The 10,000-nt window shown below is 41.7% G+C and overlaps 1 protein-coding gene across 5 annotated transcripts in view; it reads left to right on the forward strand.

Moving 5' to 3' along the window:
• LOC130417535 (receptor-type tyrosine-protein phosphatase mu-like) overlaps positions 1 to 10,000 on the forward strand; it is a 162,199-nt gene that overhangs the window by 40,770 nt on the left and 111,429 nt on the right. The gene's annotated exons all lie outside the window — the stretch shown is intronic.

Consider the following 10,000-nt stretch of genomic DNA (forward strand, 5'->3'; position numbering starts at 1 on the left):
AGACAGATAGATTACATCTCCCTGAAGTGACAGAAGCTGCTTTAGATAATGATGATGATGACGTGGATGATGTCAAACAGCATGTGTGTGTGTGTGAGTGTTGTGAGTGCCTTTCTCTTTGGGCCGGTCAGTGCATTAAATCTACACAATATTTATTATGATGGTTTTGCAGTTTCAATTATTTGAATCAGAAAAGAAAAGTAATTTGTATTGATTTAATGACTGTGTGTATGAAAATGATTTAATATAATTATTTGTTTTACATTTTGTCAAATACACAGACTTGACTTTTTCACACGCCGTCTTCTGTCATTAATGTCATTCATGGATAAATATGAATATTATCAGTAGACTGACAGCAGATCTGTATTTTCAGATACAGAACATGTGTGTGTGTGTGTTGTGTCAGTGATTCTTGCTGTGGAGTTGTCGTCTGTCAGAGTGAGTTGTGTTTGTGTTGTGGTGGTCATTGGGGTGTTCACTGGTCATCAGTTGGGCAATCCTGTCTAACATCTCTAGAGAGAGAGAGAGGTGTTATTTGAATGTAAATGCGATTGTATGTCAGGATGTCCTCTCGCTTTCCTTCCCTGTGGAATTGTGGGTAATGTGTAGTTTGTGGCTCTCAGACTTCATTACCAAATATATAGAGCAGATCTTCTCCTCTCTCTCCTGCACACACACACTCACACACACATGTCTCTCTATCTCTGTGTTATCAGACACACAGTTGTAATGTTATTTCAGATGTTTCACCTGAAATTGAGAAACAGAAGAACATGAAGAAGCAGTAATCTTCACATTCATGCACACACACTCGCACACACACACACCTGCACACATACATGCACTCGCACACACACACACACACCTGCACACATACATGCACTCGCACACACACACACACACACACACACACACACACACCTGCACACATAAATGCACTCGCACACACACACACACACACACACCTGCACACACACATGCAGTCGCACACACACACACACACACCTGCACACACACATGCACTCGCACACACACACACACACCTGCACACACACATGCACTCGCACACACACACACACGCACTTGCACACACACATGCACTCGCACACACACACACACGCACTTGCACACACACATGCACTCGCACACACACACACACACACACACACACACATGCACACACACATGCACTCGCACTCGCACACACACACACACACACACACACACACCTGCACACACACATGCACTCGCACACACACACGCACTTGCACACACACATGCACTCGCACACACACACACACACACCTGCACACACACATGCACACACACACACACACCTGCACACACACATGCACTCGCACACACACACACACACACACGCACTTGCACACACACATGCACACACACACACACACACACCTGCACACACACATGCACTCGCACACACCTGCACACACACATGCACTCGCACACACACGCACTTGCACACACACATGCACACACACACCTGCACACACACATGCACTCGCACACACACATGCACACACACATGCACTCGCACACACCTGCACACACACATGCACTCGCACACACACGCACTTGCACACACACATGCACACACACACACACACACACACACGCACTTGCACACACACATGCACTCGCACACACACACACACACAGACACACACCTGCACACACACATGCACTCGCACACACACACACGCACTTGCACACACGCATGCACTCGCGCACTTGCGTGCACACGCAGTCGCACAAATCAATTGAGCTGCTCAGTTCTCAAAATTGCTCATAAATTAAAGACTCTTTCAATCAATCACAGGTTGTGTGTCTGAACTGTTGTGTGTGTGTGTTTAACATGCCCTGCAGTCACAGATCAAAGCATCAGGTCACATTCACATGTTTTCCCGTCAGTCACATATGAATGAAGAAACACACGTTTGCAGTCGTATTGATCTCGTCTGTGTACTGCATCACATCATTTGATCATAAAGAGCTGTGAAACACACACACACACACACTTTCGTGTGAGAGTCTGAAGAAGCTCCAGTCAGTCTGCAGTGTAGAGCACATCTGAAGTTGAGGTTTCACTGTTAACTGTGTGGAGAACAGGAAGGGTTCCTTTGTTCCAGTTAAAGAACATTATTAATTTGGGTTTTTTATCTGACATTTGAATGACGAAATTGAATAGAGCTTCAAGGCTGCCCGGAGGAAAGAGATGAGAACGCTCCACCGTCTCCATTGTTGTTCCTAGACAGCAATTAAATTAAAATGGAGATCAAGTAGTGAGTTCTGTTGAAGTCGTCTGTTTCTCACGAGTTTCTGAGATACGAAACATGATTTTCTCCTCAAGATTCTTTCAAGAGCAGATCTGAGATGTGAGTTTCACTACACACTTATTGGATGTCTGTACGGGGACTCATGTGTTGTGATGACAGTGAAGGTTTAGGTGTTTATGAGTGGGGATGCTGGGATTGCCTTCGGACTGATGCCAAACTGTTTGAGCGTCTTCATGATTCTTTGCAGCACATGCCACGTATACACACACACACTTCTCTACTTGTCTCATCCTTATTTCATCTCTCTCGTCTGATTTTCCTCTCGTCTTGTCTGTAGAAAGCATCAGTATGAGATTGAGGTCTGAGACTCATCATGTGTCCGGCATTAAAACACATCACCACAATCACATGTGTACGCTGCAAAAAGAACATTCTTAGTGAGCGCTTTTGTCTTGTTTTTAGTGAACATATCTTAAACCTTTAAAAAAATGTACAATTACTTGACAAGAAAAGTTATTTAATAATAATAAAAATGTCCTTCTTGAAGCACTGGGTCTTTGGTCTTGTTTAATGAAAAATAATATTAGAATGAAGTAAGTTTATGCACTGAAATCTGTCCATGGGGTGAGAAAAATAAACTTAAAATAAATAGTTCAGGTTTATTTCTCTCACCCTATGGACAGATTCTTGTGCTTGTTTCACCATAAACTGACTTCATTCTTATATATAAATGTATACAATCATATAATTGTATTTTGATTTAAGAATGTTTAGATGTTTGTACTACAAAACAAGACAAAGACACTTAGTAAGAATGGAGAGAGAGAGAGAGAGAGAGAGAGAGCACTTTATATAAATAAATGATGAAATAATTGAGCTTCATTTATCATCCCACTGTCTCACTAATACTTCCTCTCTCTCTCTCTCTCTCTCTCTCTCTCTCTCTCTCTCTCTCTCTCTCTCTCTCTCTATCTCCCTCTCTGTCTCTCTCTCCCTCTCTGTCTCTCTCTCTCTCTCTCTCTCTCTCTCTCTCTCTCTCTCTCTCTCTCTCTCTCTCTCTCTCTCTCTATCTCCCTCTCTGTCTCTCTCTCCCTCTCTGTCTCTCTCTCTCTCTCTCTCTCTCCCTCTCTGTCTCTCTCTCTCTCTCTCTCTCTCTCTCTCTCTCTCTCTCTCTCTCTCTCTCTCTCTCCCTGTCTCTCTCTCTCTCTCTTTCTCTCTCTGTCTCTCTCTCCCTCTCTGTCTCTCTCTCTCTCTCTCTCTCTCCCTGTCTCTCTCTCTCTCTCTTTCTCTCTCTGTCTCTCTCTCTCTCTCTCTCTCTCTCACTCTCTCTCTGTCTCTCTCTCTCTCTCTCTCTCTCTCTCTCTCTCTCTCTCTCTCTCTCTCTCTCTCTCTCTCTCTCTCTCTCTCTCTCTTTCTCTCTCTCTCTCTGTCTCTCTCTCTCTCTCTCTCTCTCTCCCTATCTGTCTCTCTCTCCCTCTCTGTCTCTCTCTCTCTCTCTGTGTTATTGTAAGTGTGTTCTTATTGGCTTGACAAATGTATTGTATTGTCAGAGTGTTTGATCAGGTGATCTGTGTACGAGTTGTTCAAATAGTGTTCAGAAAGGAAAAGGTCATGTATGTAGTGTAATGTGAAACAGTGAGGTCCATCCGACACAAACACAGAGTGTCACAAAGAAAAGTATTATGACAGATATGTATATCCCTAAGTATTATAAATTATTAAAATAACTACATCTAATGGAAACATCCCTTCTCTCTCTCTCTCTCTCTCTCTCTCTCTCTCTCTCTCTCTCTCTCTCTCTCTCTCTCTATGTCTGTCTGTCTGTCTGTCTCTCGCTCTCACATTCAAATTCAACAAGCTTTATTGGCAATAAAGTAACCAAAGCACAAAAACATTAACAATGATTAAGCGCACCTCACTATATGTATAAAGAAATAATAAATAAACACAGAATTCTGTCATATATCAGTTTGTGTGTCTCTGGGTGCGGGTGGTTTGTAGGGGCCACAGATGTCTGATTGTGTGGTGTGTCTCATGAGCAGAGGATTGTGGGAGAATACTTGAGTTTTTCTCATTAATTCTCTTCTTTGTGTTGATCAGATGAATATTAATTCAGTCATATCTTCAGCAGAATCAGATGTTCATAACGGCCTGTCAACGTGTGTGTGCGTTTTTACTTGTGCCCATGCATGTGTGTATGCATGTGTGCGTGCGTGTATGCATGCGCGCATGTGTGTGTTCGCTTGTGTGTGTATACATGGGTTTGTTTGTGTGTTTTTTCTCTTGCGCGTGTGTGTGTGCAAGCATGTGTGCCCATGTGCATTTGTGTGTGTGTTTATCCGTGCGTGTGTATTTTCGCTTGTGCAGGTGTGTGTGTTCGCTTCTGTATGCACGTATGTGCGTTTGTGTGTGCGCATAGTCCTAAAGAAACAGTTGTATTCCTCAATAATATCCTCACACAGTCAGAACATTCTTAGAGAAACCGGCTTCCATGGCAACATGATGAGGATGATGATGTTTTATGCACTTGCTCAATAACAGATTTTTTGTGGATTGCAGCTTTAATGTTAGATTTTGTGTTTTATGTGTCGAAAGACACCAGACAAACGCAAACCATCACCTGCAAGTTATCTTTATAATCAAATACATGAATGAACTTTCTCTATCAGCTTCATCATCTCGACACACACAGGATTGTGGGACATCACGGACATCTCGTCTGAAGTTAAGACGATGAAGGTGATGATGTTTTACACGGATCCATTTGCAAATCAAATCTGATTTCATCTCTCCAGACATTTCACGGTCTTATTAATAAATCTGGAGTATTCCTCTCTTAAGATCAAAAGCGCTGAAGTTCATCCGTATTCCTAATGAATCCTCGTCTGGAATGTTATTTGTTTCGCTGGCTCATTAACTGAATTAACTGTTCTCGGTACAGTAAGACTGCGTTTTATCTCCCGCGTGGATGGTAAATATCCGTCCTGACGCCGCGGGGTCGCGTGGAGAGGCGTTAAGGAACTCGTTTATTCTAAGGAAGCGTTTATTCTGTCATGTAGACTGAAGGATGCCGGAAATTAAATCAGAACTTCAATCCCATTAGCCGAAGATGAGATATCCCAAAGGAAGGGATTTTTCCATGATGCCACAACACGCTAATTGAGTTTAGGCGATTCATGAGTTTGTGTGAAGTCAGATGTGTGTTTGTTCAGAGGGAAAGTCAAACAGGACGCCAGTCGGCCACTTACGTCATCACACAGAACAGGGCACAACCTGAGACTTGTGTCCTTCTCGAAACAAGAGAGAGACCTTGACACGCGCGACTGACCCCCAGTTAACTTCCGGTTTGTGTTTGGCTGGTGTCTAATAATATAACTATTTATATTTTATTATATTTATGTTAACATTAATTTGTATTATTATTATTTACTGTATTAAATAAACGATTTTTGGTATTGGTTTGGTATTGGAGAGATAAGTTTAGACAATCAACGCTTCTTCTCGGTTTCTTTTTATTGTTATCAGAAATATTGTTTGTGAACGAGTACCGGAAGTTCAGTTGGGGGTCACAAAAGTAACAGTAACGTTTCTTTGTTGTTAATCCCTTAAAATGAACCCGTGAGGTTTTTTTTTAACCACTTTTTCACCAAACGAGACGTCTAGAGTCCTGTTGAAGAGCAGCTGCTCTTCTTATATCATACGATAACAGATTGATTATTCTTCCTTTCATCTACATTTGGAATATGAGTTGCACCCAGCTAACAATTTTTGGTTCCCAGAACGTTTCCCTAACGTTGGTTTATGGTTTCCAGAACATTATCTTCTGTTTTTGGTTCTCCAGAAAAGTTTTCTTTACGAAAATAGAAGGTAGTTCTGGTCGCTATAACATTATAGGAACCATGAACATTTTATTTCTGTAAAGATAACCATAAAACAAACCTTAAAAAAACTTTCTGGGAACCAGAAGCTAACGTTATTGGGAATGATCCCAGAACATTAGCATAAAATATTTTTCTCAGGTCCGTTTGGCGTCTACACGTCAGTTATGAGTACATCCACGCTTTGTTTTTATCCATCGCTTATCTAATTCTGGTTATTTTCTGGTCATTTAGAAAACCAGCCTTCAACATTCTGGAAATGTTATTTGCTGGTTGCTAAAAAAATGTAACCTGAAAAGAACGTTCCGAATCGGAACCAAAACTAACGTTAGGGGAACGTTCTGTGTGGGCTAGACATCACATGTATGAGACTCTATTCATGCTATATATTATTAATTTATTTAATTTCCTAGAAATAATCAGCTCTGTCTAACATCTGATCGTGTGTTTGATGACCGAATGGAAATAATGAAGCATTAGGTTGAGAACACGGTGAGGTGATTTTTTTAGCTGAAGTGTTTCTTTAAATGAAATGACTGGAGGAGCAGAGACACGTCTCCGGCCAATTAGCTTCCGGTTAAAGACGTCAGACAGCACGTATTCTTCTCCTGCGAACTTCAGAAAGTTCTCCGTCTTTCATTCATTAGACAGACGGAATAAAGTTTCTCCTCGCGGCCTATTGTGACTCTCAGACAAAAGAAGCCGCCGCTCAATCACGCTTCTTTTCTCACCGTCGTTTCTTGTCGACGCCACGGCTCCGGGAAATTGAGCTCGTCCAGGTTTTCTCGCGCGGCCCGCAGAACTCTCACAGCGAGAGCGTTTTTGATTGGTGGCAGAATGTGAGAATAGCCTCGTGCACGTTGACATTTGAGAGGCGCCTCCGGGTCTTTTCTCGCGGTGTGACCTCGCGCGGTTTTATTAGCAAATGAGACCTGGAGGCTTTGAGTTTAAAGAGCTGCCCCTTCGTTCCCATTTCAGACACATAATGATTTTCACAGGGTTCAGGACCTGAATGAGAGCAGAATAATGAGAGCCAGTCATTACTGGGAATGACAAAAGCCTCTTATACCGTCGCTCAGAGCAGAACGAGTTTAAATGCCCCCGACATGAAGACTTTGATGCTCCGCGAGGCGATCCGGCGTCACGGCGCGATAGAAGATTCAGTTTTATCGAGACTTTTAACTCGTGTTTGTGTATTTGAAGAATTTATTTTATTTTGGAAATCATGTTTTTGATTCGTGTTATATCGTGTTTGTTAAATAATTATGTCTTAAATCAAATCAAACTGCAGTTAGATTGATATTAATTGGAACGCACAATAAAAAAAAACATGGTTTCATTATTATTTCCAAAACTCTTCATTTATATTTCTGTGCTTTGGCGCAAAGATATATCTTTGTCGACTAAAATTAAAATTTTGAAAACTCGTCTGTTCGTTAAAATCAAATACGTTGACATAAAAATTATTGGAAAAATTGCCTCCAAACTAAACCGAAATAAGTTTAAAGCACTAAAATTATAATGTAAACAAAAATGAAACAAAAATATATATGAATATATCTTACATAGCAACATAAAAAATAAACAAATCAATTATAAAATGACAAAACATACACTAAAATTGCTAAATCTTGAACCAAAATGAACATAAAAATCTAAAAAATAAAAGCAAATCGAAAATGTTAATAAAACTAAAACTTTAATAAATCTGCTTTAAAGTTGTAATGAATTTTCATGATCAATTATTAATATAAATGTTATTGAATGTGTGCATCACGAGGATAAAATAGATTTAGTTTTGTAAGGTGGTTGAAGCTGGAGTGAAGGTGTTACTGGTGTATTTGAAGCAGCGCTGTCTGTGTGCTTATTATAATCATGTGAGCGTTTGTAAGCAGCGGTCATAATAATGTTGTGATGTCCAGGACTCTTTTAATGAGCTCTGACGGCTCCAGGCCGTATCCCAGCATGCTCTAATGAAGCGTCAGGCTCATCAGCGGCGCTTCTGTGCAGGTAATGCTTCACCTTGTCCGAGCTGCGAGCTTCAGCTTTGAAATCCTGTGCCATTAGTGACTCTGTGATCCGTGCATCACATCAGCACGTTGTCATCACTATATGTGCACACAGTGTGTGTGTGTGTGAGGAACCGGCTCGGATCCTGTGTCACACGGGACAAACATGGTTTAGAGAAGTCGTGTGTAATTCCACCCGTGACATCTGTATGATGTGTGTTTACATGCAACAAAACAGCAGTGATTTCTTGAAAAGAAGAGATTTTGAAGAGCAACACTGAACTCCATTGAAGAAAACAACATTTCTCTGAATATCTTCTATTGTGTTTCAGCGCAGAAATACTCGCATTCAGGTTAACAAACACACGAGAGAGAATCAATTAAATTAGATTTCTTTTCTTATAGATTTATATATAATCTACTGTTGGAGATGATGATCGAGGAGAAATCAGCTTCATGTGAATGAACACACAGTAAATGTCAGAGGACATCAGTAACATGTTGACGTTTGATGCCTCAGCACACGAGTGGTGATGGAATATTGAAGACATTCACAAGTGTCTTAATGCACAGACGCTGTCATTAGTGTCTCTCTCCCAATGTGAAGTGTTAATAAAGACATTCTCCTGCAGACCCCCGACAGCAGCCCAGCGTTCGGACCCTTCACCACACCGCAGGAGGAGAGGGTGCGCGGTGGATAATTGGGCTGAACGTGTTATGGTTAGGGAGGAAGAGACAAACACTCGCTGCACTGGTGCTGCAGTCAGAAAGAAACAGTCAATTATCATTTAGTGCTGGACTCATTATTACTGCACACAGACTGAACTGAGTCTGACATGAGTGACAGCTCCAGCTCCTGTCAGTCTTTATCATACAGGTGTGTGTGTGTCCGTGTGTGTGTGTGTGTCCGTGTGCGTTTGTGTGTGTACGTGCATGTGTCCGTTTGTGTGCTTGCATGTGTGTGTGTTTGTGTGTCCGTGTGTGTGTGTATGTGTGCGTTTGTGTGTGTACGTGCATGTGTGTGTGTGTGTCCGTGTGCGTTTGTGTGTGTACGTGCATGTGACCGTTTGTGTGCGTGCATGTGTGTGCATGCGTGCCTCTCTGTGTGTTTGTGTTTGTGTGTGTTCGTGCGTTTGCTTTATTGTGTGATGTCAGGGCGGGGCAGAACACAAGAGTGTAGAGAGTGTGTAGTGTTTACTGATGTGAGTACACACTTCATCATCAGCATGTGTTTGTTTATGTTGTGCGTCTTCATTAAGAGTCATGTTGAAATAAATGTTGAAATGAATTGTAAATGAAATGAATTGTGATCTCTCAGTGTACAGGATGTGATGTCACGCTTCACATCTTCTGCCACACACATTAATACACATCATTGATGACATCAGTGATCCTGCGTGACATGTTGTGTTGCTTTTAACATTCAGAATGACTTTCATCAATGTTTGATGTTGTACTTTGTGACTTTTACATTCTCTGTATGTCAAACACCTTACTGTGTGAGTGTGTGCATGCATGCGTGTTTGTGCGTGCATATACGTGAGTGCTCGCATGTGTGTGTCATGTGTTTGTGTGGGAGTGTCTTTTGTGCGTGTGTGTGCTCATGTGTTTGTGTGGGGAGTGTTTGTGTGTGTGTATATGTGTGTTTGTGTGGGATCGTGTGTGCGTGTGTGTACATGTGTGTGCTCATGTGTTTGTGTGTGTGTATAGGTGTGTTTGTGTGGGATCGTGTGTGCGTGTGTGTACGTGTGTGTGCTCATGTGTTTGTGTGGAAGTGTTTGTGTGTGTGTATATGTGTGTTTGTGTGGGG

This window comes from Triplophysa dalaica, chromosome 3, assembly GCF_015846415.1.
Source record: "Triplophysa dalaica isolate WHDGS20190420 chromosome 3, ASM1584641v1, whole genome shotgun sequence".
NCBI lineage: Eukaryota > Metazoa > Chordata > Actinopteri > Cypriniformes > Nemacheilidae > Triplophysa > Triplophysa dalaica.